This window comes from Schistocerca serialis, chromosome 1 (genome assembly GCF_023864345.2).
Source record: "Schistocerca serialis cubense isolate TAMUIC-IGC-003099 chromosome 1, iqSchSeri2.2, whole genome shotgun sequence".
Classification (NCBI taxonomy): Eukaryota; Metazoa; Arthropoda; class Insecta; order Orthoptera; family Acrididae; genus Schistocerca; species Schistocerca serialis.
This window is the reverse complement of record NC_064638.1, coordinates 1269085630-1269100609: the sequence shown is the minus strand read 5'-3', so window position 1 is coordinate 1269100609 and position 14980 is coordinate 1269085630.

Sequence of the window (14980 nt, the reverse complement as noted above, 5' to 3'; positions counted from 1 at the left end):
ATGCAATTTTGGCCAGTGATAAGAGGTACAAATTATGTGGAGGCCACAGTACCTGATTCAAATGTTGTTTTATCTGGAGATATACAGGAAGATATGTGCTCCAGCAGTGTGAATATATTAAATAGTGAGCAGGCAGTAGATCTTGTATCAGATGTTCTCTTGGGTAATGATGTTGATATGTGAGACAAGGCTGCAGAATATGTTGATAATGTATGTGGAGGCACTCACTCCAGTAATGATAGGGAATGTACTAGTCAGCAGGCTATAGTTCCTGTACCAAATGAACGGGCATGCAGCTAAATCGTCTCTGCTGTTGGCTGTATAGGAAACATATGCCCTTTCAGATATTTGAAGTCACTATAGCATAGCCAGTGGGGGATGTGACAGCTTGGGACTACTTTACAGTTACCTTCCTACAGTTATCTGTACAAAGTCGTCATCGACAACAATATTTTCTGAGTGTTTTTATAAGCCTTAATTTTATCATATACTTAGGTAGATGTAAGCCATCATGTTACATAGACGGTCCGCCCCATCCATGTATATCGCACTTTAGCACCGTGCTGAACAGCCTCGATTTTTACTTGGCAGTCACTGTCTAGTGTTATGCGTGCAGTCACACATTTAGATTCACTGGCAGTCAGTTGATACAGAAGACACTTAGCTGTGGCTTGGCGGGTGGCGATGTACACAACGGAAACTGTACTGTGTGTCCTGGTCTGATACATCAGCTAGCTTGTCTCTGAACTGCTGACTTAGCTGCACCTCAATGTGTGATGGTGTAAACAACAGAAACTAGAACAGTTGTGTGTCGTGCTCCGTTATATCAGGTAGCACATCACAGTGCTGTTCTGCTGTAGGAGAAATAATAGTAAAAAAAAAAAAAAAAAACACGTAACTGTCGAATACTAATACTGGGCAATGAGAGCGGTGAATACTTTCTGAGCAAGTCAGCTTTTTCGATTTGAAAGTGTTTGCAGATCTCTGCTGGCACGTCATGATGATCGAACTTTACCTATGGCATATGGAGCACGAGTTAAGAATCCATTTGAAGGTAAGCATGTGTAGATGAGTGGGGAAATATGCGATTGCAGAGCCACAGAAATTAGAACGACTATCCATCATTCTGGACTTGTAACACCATAATCGATACTGAGTAGTTTATTATGTGAAGTATAAAGTGTTCACTCTTTTCTGCTTAATGTCTTTGCATTACTGTAAGGAAGTGGAGTTTAGCGAAATATGTTTTGTGGAATTGTAACTGTGTGTTCAAATAATGAAACTTTATTAAATATGTTTGTTTATGTATGAGAAAGTGCAGTATAGAAACTGGTTCATACTTAGGAATTTTGCATTGTATAATATAAAAGACTTAGAGATTCCCCTCCGCCACGGAAGTGGTTTGACGCGTCAACAGCGCAGGTGTCGCGTGAGACATCCAGTCACCAATCTGAGTTGGAATGGCGTCAGGTGTGACTGCGGCCGTAAACTGGTGCTCTCGCCTTGTAAATGGCTCTGAAAGTGATATTCACGTCGCCAAGAAGAACAAAATAGAGCGTATTACTGCCAAAGGAGAGACCAGGTAGCCGCCACGTGCTCGCCACAACTATTGCGCCACCACTTCACCAGATTCAAGAGGTTAGAATTGTATAACAGTATGAACCTGTGTGTGTGTGTGTGTGGGTGGGTGTGTGTGTATTAATTTGTAATAATAATTCAAATATTGCAAAAGTTGTGTTTAAACTTTGAGTCTGTCCTATGCATACAACCAAGCAGGATCCTATCCTCAACTTGTTGAAGTCTGAGTGTCCTCTGTATAAAGAACTGGGTATTGTCAGATTTATTTACATGTACCTAAAATTCAATGATAAAGTACTAATACGTTGCGAATTAAATTAATTGTTGCATAGACAAAGAGGAGCACTTGATGTCAAATTTATAAAAGGTTCCAGTTTACTTTGGTTTGCTTCTACTTTACAAATGTCATTGCTTTAATGTTCAGGAGCATAAAGGTTGTCTGTGGAAAATACTTACTTCACAAGTAGTAAATAGGACACATAATATAACTGATAAAATGTGTCTATTTGCTATGACTAGCTACAGTTGGAAAGCACCAAAGTTATAGTATTGTTGAACAAGATTGAGGTTAATTTAAAACCACTTGCTTCACGAGTGTGTTATAAAGCATTGGTTTTTGATGCTAATTGATGTTTGACTTTAACTTGAAGTCATTTCTGGAGTTTGTGGAAAATATTGTCAGTGTAAATTGTTTTGAAGTATTACATGATAAATGACCTTGAGTGGGGAAGTAATTCGGCTGTTATTATAATGAAAATGGTTTTCGACAAGTATGTATAGTCTGCTCATAAAAGTAGGGACAGTTTGTGACACCCCATTTCAATTTTTCCTATCAGGAACAAACCAAACTGGATGGAGTTTTGCTAGCTAAAGAAATCTGAAGTATTTATATAAAAGAGCCTATATGAAATGGATGTGCACAGTGTTAGCTTATTGCATTTGTGCTGTGCAAATGTGTGTTGTCCTACATTTTACTCAGGTCAGGTGTCATTTAGTCTTGCGTTGTTATCAGAATATCCTCTGTGAAAAATTAGTAAGAGCCTGAAGTAATGAATGTAGTTAACAGGGATAAAAATCTTTTCCATTACAGTGATTACTAAACTATACTGCCGATAATTACTGCTACTCACAGTGTACTTCGTCTGGTTGTAATAGGTCTTCATTGCACTTTAAAAAGAAACAAATTATGAAAATTCCTGTTTGCAAATGTTTTCACACTATTATGCCTAATTAGGCTGGCGACCGTATTTTGTTTCATTCACAGGAACTTTGTTACTATTATTTCTTACAAAATTTTAGTGTTTCTTTTATCTACCAACTACTACCATTAAGAAATTCTTAAGAAATTCGTGTTCAATTCCCTCTGTCTATTAGGTAACAAAATTCCTCCCAGAGGGTAACACTATAGGGTGCATTTTAAACTATAATTGGTATTTCTTAGCCTGCAGTTGTGTTATACTTGGCTTCCTTGTGACAGGTCAGAAGTTCTGTTATTGGGAAACAGCGTAGCACACGCACGCGAATCCCAGTATTAGTGTTATAGACTGTGATATCATGTAAGTGATCTTGGGCGGATTCATATGACAACTCACGGAGGTAGGCATCTTGGAACACCCATGTTTAATTATGATGTCTTATTGGGTCTGCCATCTTGGAAAAATTTGGTAACCATGCAGGCTGGGGCACTACCCCCAACCAATGGGACACTGTCCCATCCACCCACCCCCCCCCCCCATTTTTGAATTTACCCGCCATTTATACCTTGCCGAACAGGCTTAGAACAGAGGGGAAAGGAGGGAGGGGATGGGTGGAGGGGAAGAGGGTGGGGGGCAGAGGTTGATGTCTGGTAAGAATGCAAACTGGACTTGCGATCCCTTTCTTCCAATACTGATATTTATTTTCACTTGCACGCTAATTAGTTAGTGGAATATACCAGTGTGTGATAAAGACATAGGCAGACCCGTAGAAAACATTTTGATAAGTTTCCTTTAATTTACGTCTATGGTCACAATCTTTTCTGTTTAACAGATTACCGGTTTCGGTCTTTAATGACCATCGTCAGTAAACAGTAGTACTACTGACAACATGACTCGTGCATGTGATGTGATTTATATGTATTTGACGATACTGGTGCTGATTCAGCATTTAACATTTGACAATGCCACTATGGCTGCAGTGCATTAGGACTTTGTTTTTATGAGACAGATCTGATGATGGTCATTAAAGACCGAAACCGGTAATCTGTTAAACAGAAAAGATTGTGACCATAGACGTAAATTAAAGGAAACTTATTACATATACGGGTCACTGTGTTTTTTCGCGACGATGTCGCAGCTTGTGAAAACATTTTGAATCACCCATTTTTCCAACCAGCAGACATAAGCTGGGTTTCAGCATCGTAAGTTTTTTGTTTCCCAAAAAAAGTAATCTGTGTTAGCACAATGACAGAGAGCAAAACTTAATTTACAAAGCAGTAACTTATGAAGCTGTGAAAATCTACTAACGAACAATTAGGTGCCCATACTACGTAGAAATAGGAGCCGTGAACTACGGCGACACATTTGGAGCGGAACGAAGCTTCCATTCGCTGGAAATTCAGCTTTTGGAGAGGAAATTTCTTGCTCCAGCAATTTGCGCGTTTTATGCTGCCCCGCTCGGTCCGCCAACTGTATTATATTCATAAAAGCCATTCTCTCATGTCGGCTTTACAGAACAACGGAGCGCCTGTGATTCTGGGAAAGGCGAAATTAAAAATGCAGTAACTCGGAGAGGTTCACTGAAGGGCTTTTGCAAACGATTCGTGGAATCCGAATAGCAGGGAGTTAAAATCAGAAGCGCTCAGAGCTTCCTGGAAGTGGAAATTTCCGCTGTAATATTACAGGGAAGTGCGAATACGCCCCGACACAATCCGGCAGGTATTCTATTTTGTTTGCAACTCCGCGAAACAAAAAGTCGATGGAATTGTTTTCGCCATATATTGCGCAGTAGAGTGTCATCTCATACAGAACGTTCAGCGTTTTTTAGGGTTCCGTGCCTCAGTCGGTGAAAATCGAATCCTTTGTTATCCGTCTGTCTCTGTCCGAATGTGAAAAAATTCTTTTCCTCAGGAATGGGTAGAATCTTCTACGTCATTGCAATGAAAAGATACGGCTGTACTTTAACACCCGCAGACTCTTTCATCAAAAGCTGTGGGGTACTTCCCGGCGGCCTAGATTGATTAAATTTGGAAAAAGGAATGTTCCATAGTACAAATAAAGAAACAAACCCGAAAACTTTATATTTGTTATCAAACCACATGAAAAGAAGTTTTTTTTGTCATTTGTTATCGGATTGTCTGTCCGTCCATATGTCAAGACCACGGTTAGACGTACTAAGCTGAAATGTATGTCACCGCCTACGGTTCTTTGGCGGTGTAAAAAATATAAACTTATAAGTAACTGCAGTCAAAAGATACAGCTATTTATGTCACAAATTTTGATATTCGGAAACCCACTCGCCAAAACCTCTCGAGTACTTTCCGTTGGCCTACAATCATGAAGTTTGGCAGAAAGGAAGGTTTTACAGTACAAGAAAAGGAAAAAAACCGTAAATACTTAATTTGTAAGTGAATCACACGAAAAAATATTTCTTTCGTCATTTTCTGTCAGACGTCAAACTTGAAATTAAAACAGACGTCGGACTTAAAATTAAAACAATCAGTAGTTCTGCATTCAGAGTAATAGGGTAGCGATGATAAAAGTCAAACATCAGACACGGAATGACTTTATTGGTCAGATGACGCGTTTCGGAATTTATTCATCATCAGATGTCCAAGAGCGATCTCTGCACGCAGTTGTATGTGAAACAAACATTCACAGACGAAACTGGAAACGCCATATTTACGTGCAGTAATCACTCATGGATATCTGATGACGGATAAACTCCGAAACACGTCTTAAGAACAGTAAAATAATTCCTTCTCCGATGTTTGACTTTTGCCGTTGCGACCCAGGAAGCATGGAAAACTACTGATGCATGACAGTAATCGCCTGCCTCCTATATGGTTTTATGTCATTTTCATACTACTGAAATTGAGACATTGTCAAATATCTTGGAATCCTGGGACTGACATCTTGCCAGTAACAATGTCGATGACAGGCAAAAATGGTCACTATCCTCGATTCCTGGAATGGATGAACTATCTGTATACATAATGAAGTTTGTACGCAACCCTCAGTGAGCGAGTCCCACTCGCACCCGGCGAATTTTTTCTATAGTCATCAGTATTTTTACCATTTGGGTATTGTCTTTAGTTTATTCCTGTGTTATGCTAATTTCTGCCTCTGTTCAGCTGTGGCAGATAAATCAAACGATAATACGAGGATCGTTCAATAAGTAGTGCCCCAAATTAAAAAAAAAAAAAAAAAAAGAAAAAAAAGCATTTATATAAATAGACAAACGTCCTTGCTGGTGCTTCACATTTGATGTTTGTCCTATGCGCCGGTGAAGTTTCGAACCGTTCCGGCAGATGGCAGAGCCGTAGTACAGCGTCGAAATGGCGTCTAAGTACGACCTATATTACAAGCAGCGTTCTGTCATTGTATTCTTGTGTGCAGAAAGAGGAACCGTGGTGAACATCCATAAACGTTTGTGTGCAGTGTATGGCGATGCTGCAGTTGATAAGACTACAGTTGGGCGATGGGTAAAGAAAGTTACAGCCTCAGGAAATGCAGAAACAGAGCTCCATGATCAGCCTCGCTCGGGACGTCCTGTCACAGCCACTGCTCCAGACATGCTGAATCGTGCGGATGCTATCATTCGTGCCGACCGGCGCATCACAACTCGGCAATTAGCTCTACAATCGTCGGTCATCATTGGAAGTGCGTCTGCAATGATCGAACTCTCGCATATTCAAAGAGGTGCTCAAGATGGGTTCCACGAATGCTCACAGTGGACAACAAGATTTTAAAAAAGGCCATTTCATCTGAATTGTTGCAGCGTTTTGAGACCGATAGAGAAGCCTATCACGGATCGTTACCGGGGACGAAAGCTAGGTGCACCACTTTGAGCCGGAAACAAAAAGGCAGTCCATGGAGTGGCATCGTCCTCATTCACCACAAAAGAAGAAATTCAAGACGACCCTCTCTGCCGGGAGAGCCATAGTGGCAGTCTTCTGCGATTGTGATGGCGTCATTCTCGTGGATGTGATGCCAAGACGGCCAATCATCAATTCGGAGGCGTACGTGAAAACCCCGAATAAACTCAAGAACCGTTTCCGATGTGTTCGATTGGACAAGAATCCAGCAGAAATCTTGCTCCAACACGATAATGCACGCCCACACCCAAGTGTGAGAACCCGGGAACACATCGGCAAATTGGGTTGGACATCACTGCCTCATCCACCCTACAGTCCAGACCTGGCACCCTCGGACTTCCATCTCTTTGGACCGCTTGAAGATTCTCTACGGAAAGCACACTTTGAAAATGACGAGAGTGTTCAGTCATGCAGTGAAAACATGGCTACGCCAACAGAGCAAGAGCTTTAACCAGCAAGGAATACATACTCTTCCGCAACGTTGACGTACCGCGATAGAACGTGATGGAGACGACGTAGAAAAATAGGACGTGCACAAGACCTGTTGATGTATATTGTCAGCAAATCCTGACTCTTAACAATAAATATGTTCTGAGAAAAAAATGTCGGGCATTACTTATTGAACAACCCTTGTGCTTTTTATATATTCTAATTTCGATCTATCGCCACAATTTCTTCCCTTTACCTTTGCCTCCGATGCCAAGTCAGCTAGTGATAAATGCCATACCAAGTGAACCACTAATGCCAAGCTTATTTTGGTTATTATTTTATGTTTTTATAATTTTGTCTTTTTTAGTTAAGATGCCTATATTTTTCATGGATTTTAGTAGTCCCATTGAATCGCCTATTTCTTCTCCCACTTCTTCCGCTCAAATTTATCTGTTCCATTAATATATTACACCGTTCTCCAGCACCTATTTCCCGCCGTTGCCACAATACATATTTCATCTTCGTGCTCAATGCTCCGAACGTAATCATTCAGCAACATTTTCCTCAGTTACAAGTCAATGTTTGACATCATCTGGGCACTTTCGTTACACGAAGCTTTCTCGTCATGCAAATATCTACATTAACTTTTATACTCCGAAATCCACTTTACAATCTGAGCAGGGAGGTCTTGGGTACCACTACAGTTTCTCCTGCTACCATCTACATGTGGTGAATGGGAAGAACTACGGTCGGAGGCCCTCCGTTTGGGCTCGAATTTCTTTGATTTTTGTGTTGTGGCAGTTTTGCGAAATGCATCTGGGAAGGCATAATATGTTGCTTGACTCTCCTTGCAACGACATTTCAACAATTAGCTAAAACGCTCCTGATTTAACTAACTTTTCAAGCTCTACCATTCAAGGATCTTTCTAAACCGAGCAGGACGTGGAAGAATCAGCAGTGATTAATAGCATGAGGATGCAGCAGAAAATGGAAACCACTACATTAAAGACACTTAACGTGTAGCCAAGGGACACGTGGCCTGAAAGCGAAAAAGTGTCATGATGATATCTGCATCGCCGAAAGTTGAGATGTGCAGGAGGCGACTGCCAACGGGGAGGTGACCACCAGAAAATGTTGGAATAACCACCGAAAGAATAACATTCTGAGAGTCACAGCACGGAATGCCAGAAGTTTGAACGTAATGGGAAAGCTATAAAGTCTGAGAAGGGAAATGCAAAGGCTCAATATACGTAGATACAGTGTGTGTCAGTGAAGTGAACTGGAAACAAGATAAGAATTTCTGGTCAGACGAATACAGGGCAATACCAACAGCAGCAGAAAATGGTATAAAATGAGAAGGATTTATTATGAACAGAAGGATAGGACAGAGAGTGTGTTAAAAATAGTTCAGTGATAAGATTGTTCGAATCAGATTCGACAGCAAATCAATGGCGGAAACAATTTTCAGACATCCCAAATAGGAAATTAAGCGACTGGAAAAGTATATGAGGTTACTGAAGGAGTAATTCAGTACGTAAAGGGAGACAAAAATTTAATAATCATGGGGGTTGGAACGCGGTTGTAGGAGGAGGAATAGAAGCAAGTTTTACGAGAGAATTTGGGCTTGGCAGTAGGAATGACAGAGGAGAAAGACCGAATTCTGCGATAAATTTTACATGGTAACACCGAAAACTCAGTTCAAGTATCACAAGGGGAAGACGTATACTTGGAAAAGACAAAGATACACACGAAGATTCCAACTGGATTACATCATGCATAGCCAGAGATATCTAAATAACTTATTTTATTGTAAGGCGTCCGTAGGAGCAGATATAGAATCACATCACAGTTTAGTAATGATGAAGTATAGACTGAAATTTGAGAGAATCATCCGGAAGATCCTGTGTGGAAGGAAGTAGGATACTGAAGTACTGAGGAATGATAAGACGCGATTCAAGTTCTCTAAGGATGTGGATACTGCGACAAGACATACCAGAGAGACAGTTTAGTTGAAGAGTAGTGAACATCTATGAAAGGGCAATCACAGATGCTAGACTAACACAGGCTTAAGGAAGGTAAGTAGGAAAAGAGCTTGGGTAACAGAAGGAAATAACTGATCTACGAAAGAAGGTACCACAAAAACGCTCGTGGGAAGACAAGAATAGAACCATATAAATCCCCTAGGAATGAAATAAATAGGAAGTCTAGGGCAACCAAGACTAAATGGCTGCAGCAAGATTGTGAAGAAATCGAAAAAGAAATGATCGTCGTAAGAACTAACTCAGCATACAGAAAAGTCAGAATAACCTTACTGCATATTAAAAGCAAGGGTAGTAATATTAAAAGTGTAACGGGAGTTCCACTGTTAACAGCAGAGGAGAGAGCGGATAAGAGGAAGGAGTACACTAAAGGCCTCTATGAGGGCAGGACTTGACTGATGACATGACAGAAAAAGAAATTGAAGTCTACAGGGAAGACAATGGGAATCCAGTATTAGTCAGAATTTACAAGAACTCTGGAAGAATTCAGATCGAATAAGGCAGAAGGGATAAACAACATTCCATCAGGATTCCTAAAGTCATTGGGGGAAGTGACAACCAAACGACTATTCATGTTTGTGTGTAGAATATGTGAGACTGGCGATAAACTATTAGACTTTTGGAAGAGTATCTTCCACAAAATTCCCAAATGTGAAAGAGCCGACAAGTGCGACAGTTATCACACAATGATCTTAACAGCTCATACATCCAAACCGCTGACAAGATTAATATACAGAAGAATAGAAAAGAAAACCTAAGATCTGTTACATGACAATCACTTTGGCTTCAGGAAAAGTAAAAGCACAGAGAGGCAGTTTTGACGTTGCAGTTGGTAACGAGAGCAAGACTGAAGAAAAACCAAGACACGTTCATAGGAATTGTCGGCCTGGAAAAAGCATCCGACAATGTAAAATCGTGCGAGATGTTCGAAATCCTGATAAAATGGGAGTAAGCTATAGGGGGAAAAAGGGTAGTACACATCATGTGCATGAGCGAAAGGGGAAGAAGAAAATGGTTCAGATGGCTCTAATCACTATGGGACTTAACATCTGAGGTCATCAGTCCCCTAGACTTCGAACTACTTAAACCTAACTAATCTAAGGATATCACACACATCCATACCCGAGGCAGGATTCGAACCTGCGACCGTAGCAGCACCTCGGTTCCGGACTGAAGCGCCTAGAACCGCAGGGCTGCAGCCTTTCGCCCCTACTCTTTCAGTCTATACATCGAAGTAGCAATGACGGTAATAAAAGAAAGGTTCAAGTTTGCGATTGAAATCCAGTATGAAAGGGTACGAATGACAAAATGCGCTGATAATATCGCTGTCCTCACGGAAACGGAAGATTTACAGGAGCTGTTGAATCGAATGAACACTGTAATGAGTACAGAATATGGACTGAGACCGGGTAAAGACCAAAATAATGAGAAGCAGCAGAAATGAGAATAGCGAGGAACTTAACATCGAAGCTGGTGATCACGAAGTACACAAAATAAAAGAATCCTGCTATCCTGGAAGAAAAATAACCCACGACGGACAAAGCAAGGAGGACATAAAAAGCAGACTAGCACAGGCGAAGAGGGCGTTTCTGGCCAAGAGGAGTTTGCTAGTGTCAAACATAACACTTAACTTGAGGCTTCGGTTACGGACAGAGAGCAATCACAAGCGCTTGGGAACACGTTACCAGAAGCTGTGTTGATATCTCGAGTTACCTGGAGGATGGCACTTCACCTCCGACAACAGTGACTAGCATGGCGTAGGTCCAGAGTAAATCGAGACCTAGTGGGACGTTCTGTGGTGATCAGCGGTGAGCGTGTGTTATGTTCCTGGTGGTCAGATCGACGCTAACGGCTTCATAGAAATCGCGAAAAGTTGAAAGCAAGCCGCGATTCTCGCGACCTTACCTCTCCAAATCTTTGAATCATGGTGTGGAGAGCTGTTGTATATAACAGGACTGATATGGTAACTGTTGAAAAGATCTTCAAGGTTCGCTGGAACGTGGCCTAGAGCAGGATTTCTCCGTCTTTTTCCGTCTCGCCCATGTTCTGAAAGTTGAATTATTTTGCTCCCTCCCCTCTATTTTCCTTTCCATCCTCAGTACTTCTCATACTTGGCACAAAAACCGCTCGCGATATCTGTTTACTTCTAACTAATTATTACGGCTATGTCTTACAACAGATTCAAAAATGGTTCAAATGGCTCTAAGCACTATGGGACTTAACATCTGAGGTCATCAGTCCCCTAGAACTTAGAACTACTTAAACCTAACTAACCTAAGGACATCACACACATCCATGCCCGATGCAGGATTCGAACCTGCGACGGCAGCAGCCGCGTGGTTCCATATTGAAGCGCCTAGAACCGCTCGGCCACCGCGGCCGGCTCTTACAACAGAAATGATAATAATTAGAGAGTGGTTTTCGAGCAGAACAGGGTTAAACAGTTTTCATCATACAATTGTATTACTGACAGGTGGTCAAATTTGGCAGTTACAACTAGTTTATAAACAATCATGGCTACGTTTCCAATAGTTGGAACTGAGCATATATGTGTATTTCCTCCTCCAAAGCTCCCCCCCTCCCCCCATCCAGGGCCTGTTCGGCAAGGGTGACCCTACCAGGAACTAATCTGCCACCGACAAGGCCCCTAGCCTCATCAGAATACTGAAACCTCCCCACCTCCACGGACAGTGTTTCGTTAAGGTGGAGTCCCCTGGAGAGGAGCCAGCCTAAGTGTGTCTTGCAACGACCTATCATCCTGTTTCTTTTCCTTATCTACAATAGCCGATGGGTGAACTAAATAATTCAGCCTCTTGCTACCCTTAGTTATTCCGTTCGCATCTTTTTTGTCATATGTTAAGAAGAACTCTGAGGCGTTGTGGAGCCAGTCTTCTTAGGGGAGTTCTCTGATGACAAATCCTGGTCCTCCAGGCTGGGCGCTGGGCCATGGACCAGCTGTCCATCCATGGAAAAAGACAGTCGGCTAAAATACCCAGTAATACACCTCAGTTTTCGGATGGCTTTAATGGAATTCGACAACGGAAACGAAGATGGACATTGCATTTTGCTATCTGGAATATGCAGGGCACCCATAATAAACAACGAGAAGTACTGTTGGGTATAAGACAGCACAACACTGAAGTGCTTTTCGAAATAAGAAAGAAAGGTGTGGCGTTAAATATCTGCTTCAGTTCGTGCATTATTTTAGTGCATTGGGTAATGCAACAGGGCGAGAGCAGAAGTAACCATCATTCTAAACAAAAAGTTGTCAAAATGTCTAACCTCTTGGGAAGCAGTTAATGAAAGGCTGATAGAGCACAGATGCGAGCTAGAGCCACGAATATAGTGATGGTAGAGTGTATACACCTACTGAAGACTCGCACATTGAAGGCAAAAGAAGATTTTGAACAGATGCTGATGGAGACTCCAGAAGTCGTCCCAAGTGCCTATGAACTGATACTGCAGGAGATTTTAATACCAGAAAAGGAAAAGAGAGAAGTAGTAAAGGTATTGAGATGTGTGAGGAGAATGTTAGGAATGAGAATGGGAAAATATTGAATTTATTGGAGTCTTATGAATTACGAGTAGAAAATCACATGGATATACATAAATTTACATGGTATAAGCACACAAGAGGGTTGAAATCATGTCTTGATTATCTAATCCTGAGGCACAGGGCCACTTTAAAATATCAGGATGTCAGAGTTAAAAAAGGGGCAGATTGTGGAAGTCACCATTATCTGGTCAAATGTAAAATTTATATCCCTTAAACTTTCAGGAGTAGAGCCGAACAAGGCAATGGAAGGGCGGACTGGCAAAGCTTATAGGTGACACTGTAGCTTAGTGCGTAGTGGTGGGATCACTCATGGAAAAATTCCTGTAGCAGATCGTGTTAGAGATGCACCACTTTCAGACTGAAGTCAGCTGATAGGTATACATGCTTAAAGGAAGTCCCTCCAACTACGGAACCACCTTCAGAGGACGTCATGTTTCGAAGTAGAAAAACAATTAGCACATTTCATCAAAATATAAGAGGTATTAGAGATAAAGTTAGTGAACTGCTTATAGATGTGGACTCTGAAATTATTGGTATATCGGAGCACCACTTAAATAATTTGACATTTCAGAAGTTTCCTTTACCAGGATACTGATTAGCTGACTGTTTTTCAAGGAGTTTCTGCGGAGTGAGGGAGTGGCCATGTACGTAAGAAACATTATTTCATTTGAGTCCACAGACGTATCACGGCACTGCACTGAACAGATAGTTGAATGTTGTGCAGGGGCAGTTGAATTTAATGAAACTAAACTTCTGATTTTTGTTGTTCATATGACTTCAGACGATTTCTGCTCAAACTAGAGAGGGTTCTTGATTCACTTTATAGGAAGTACCAGAAATTAGTTGTATGTAGTGACTTCAATAATTTTGATTCCCGGCGGGGTCAGGGATTTTCTCTGCCTCGTGATGGCTGGGTGTTGTGTGATGTCCTTAGGTTAGTTGGGTTTAAGTAGCTCTAAGTTCTAGGGGACTGATGACCATAGATGTTAAGTCCCATAGTGCTCAGAGCCATTTGAACCATTTTTTTTTTACTTCAATATTAATTTTGTATATGATGGTGCAAGAAAAAGGATGTTGGTAGATCTTCTAAATTCATATTATCTGATGCAGACTGTTTTTTTTTTTTCAGCTAGGGTGCAGGGAATATAGCACAGCCATAGATATTATTTTTGTTTAAACTTCATTACTACATGGGCATTCTGTAAGTAAAAGAGCGAATGGTCTTTCAGACCAGGATGCACAAATTTTAACATTAAAAGGCTTTTGTACTCCAACGTCACCTATAAGTACAAACTGTGTAGGGAAATTAATCCAGTGGCAATAGAGAGTTTTATTAACCTCATCAAGGAACAACAGGGGCTGGATGCTTATAGTGCTGACAACTTAGATGACAAATACAGTGCTTTCCTTAACACATTTCTCAAGCTCCTTGAAACTTGCTTTACATTAGAACATTCTAAACGGGGTACTAGCAGTAAAAGGCAGCTTGGGTCGCTGACTAGTGTGGTAAGGGTATCATGTAGAACAAAGTGGGAATTATATCAAAATGTTAGAAGTAGCTACAATCAAGCTACAGTAGCCCATTACAGACAGTACTGTAAGGTGCGTAAAAGCGTTATTAGGCAGGCAATGAATGTGTGGTACGCGAATAGAATAGCTAATTCGCAGGATAAAATTAAAAACCATATGGTCAGTTGTGAAGGAAGTGTCTGGTCAGCAGCACAAGATCGACGATATAAAGTCAGTTCATACTAAAAATATATCTGCTACTGATAAATCAGAGATATGTGTAGTATTTAACAATAATTTCCTGAGCATTGCTGATGAATTAAATAAAAGTTTAGTTCCTACAGGGAAACATAATTCTCTTGGCAAATGCCTTTCTGAGGCTGATGTCAGGAATGTGCTTCCGTGATAAAGACAAGGGGGAGATTGACTCAATAATTAAATAACTGAAGACAAGGACTCCCATGGATATGATGCAGTGTCTAGCAGGATATTGAAGTACTGTGCTGCATATGTTATCCCTGTATTTTGCCATATTTGTACTTTTTCTTTTAGGAATGATCAGTTTCCTAAATGATTAAAGAACTCAGCAGTAAAGCCGCTTTATAAAAAGGGAGAAGGGCATAATGTAGACAACTATTTCTATACCATCAGTGTTTGCAGAAGATATTGAAAAGGCTGTGTATATAAGTATTGTAACAGTTGTGATACTAAATGTGACACTTCTGTCACTAAATGTAACTGGGTTTTCTGTTTTGATGCTATCAATTGTCAGGATGAGCATTCTAAAGCATTCTG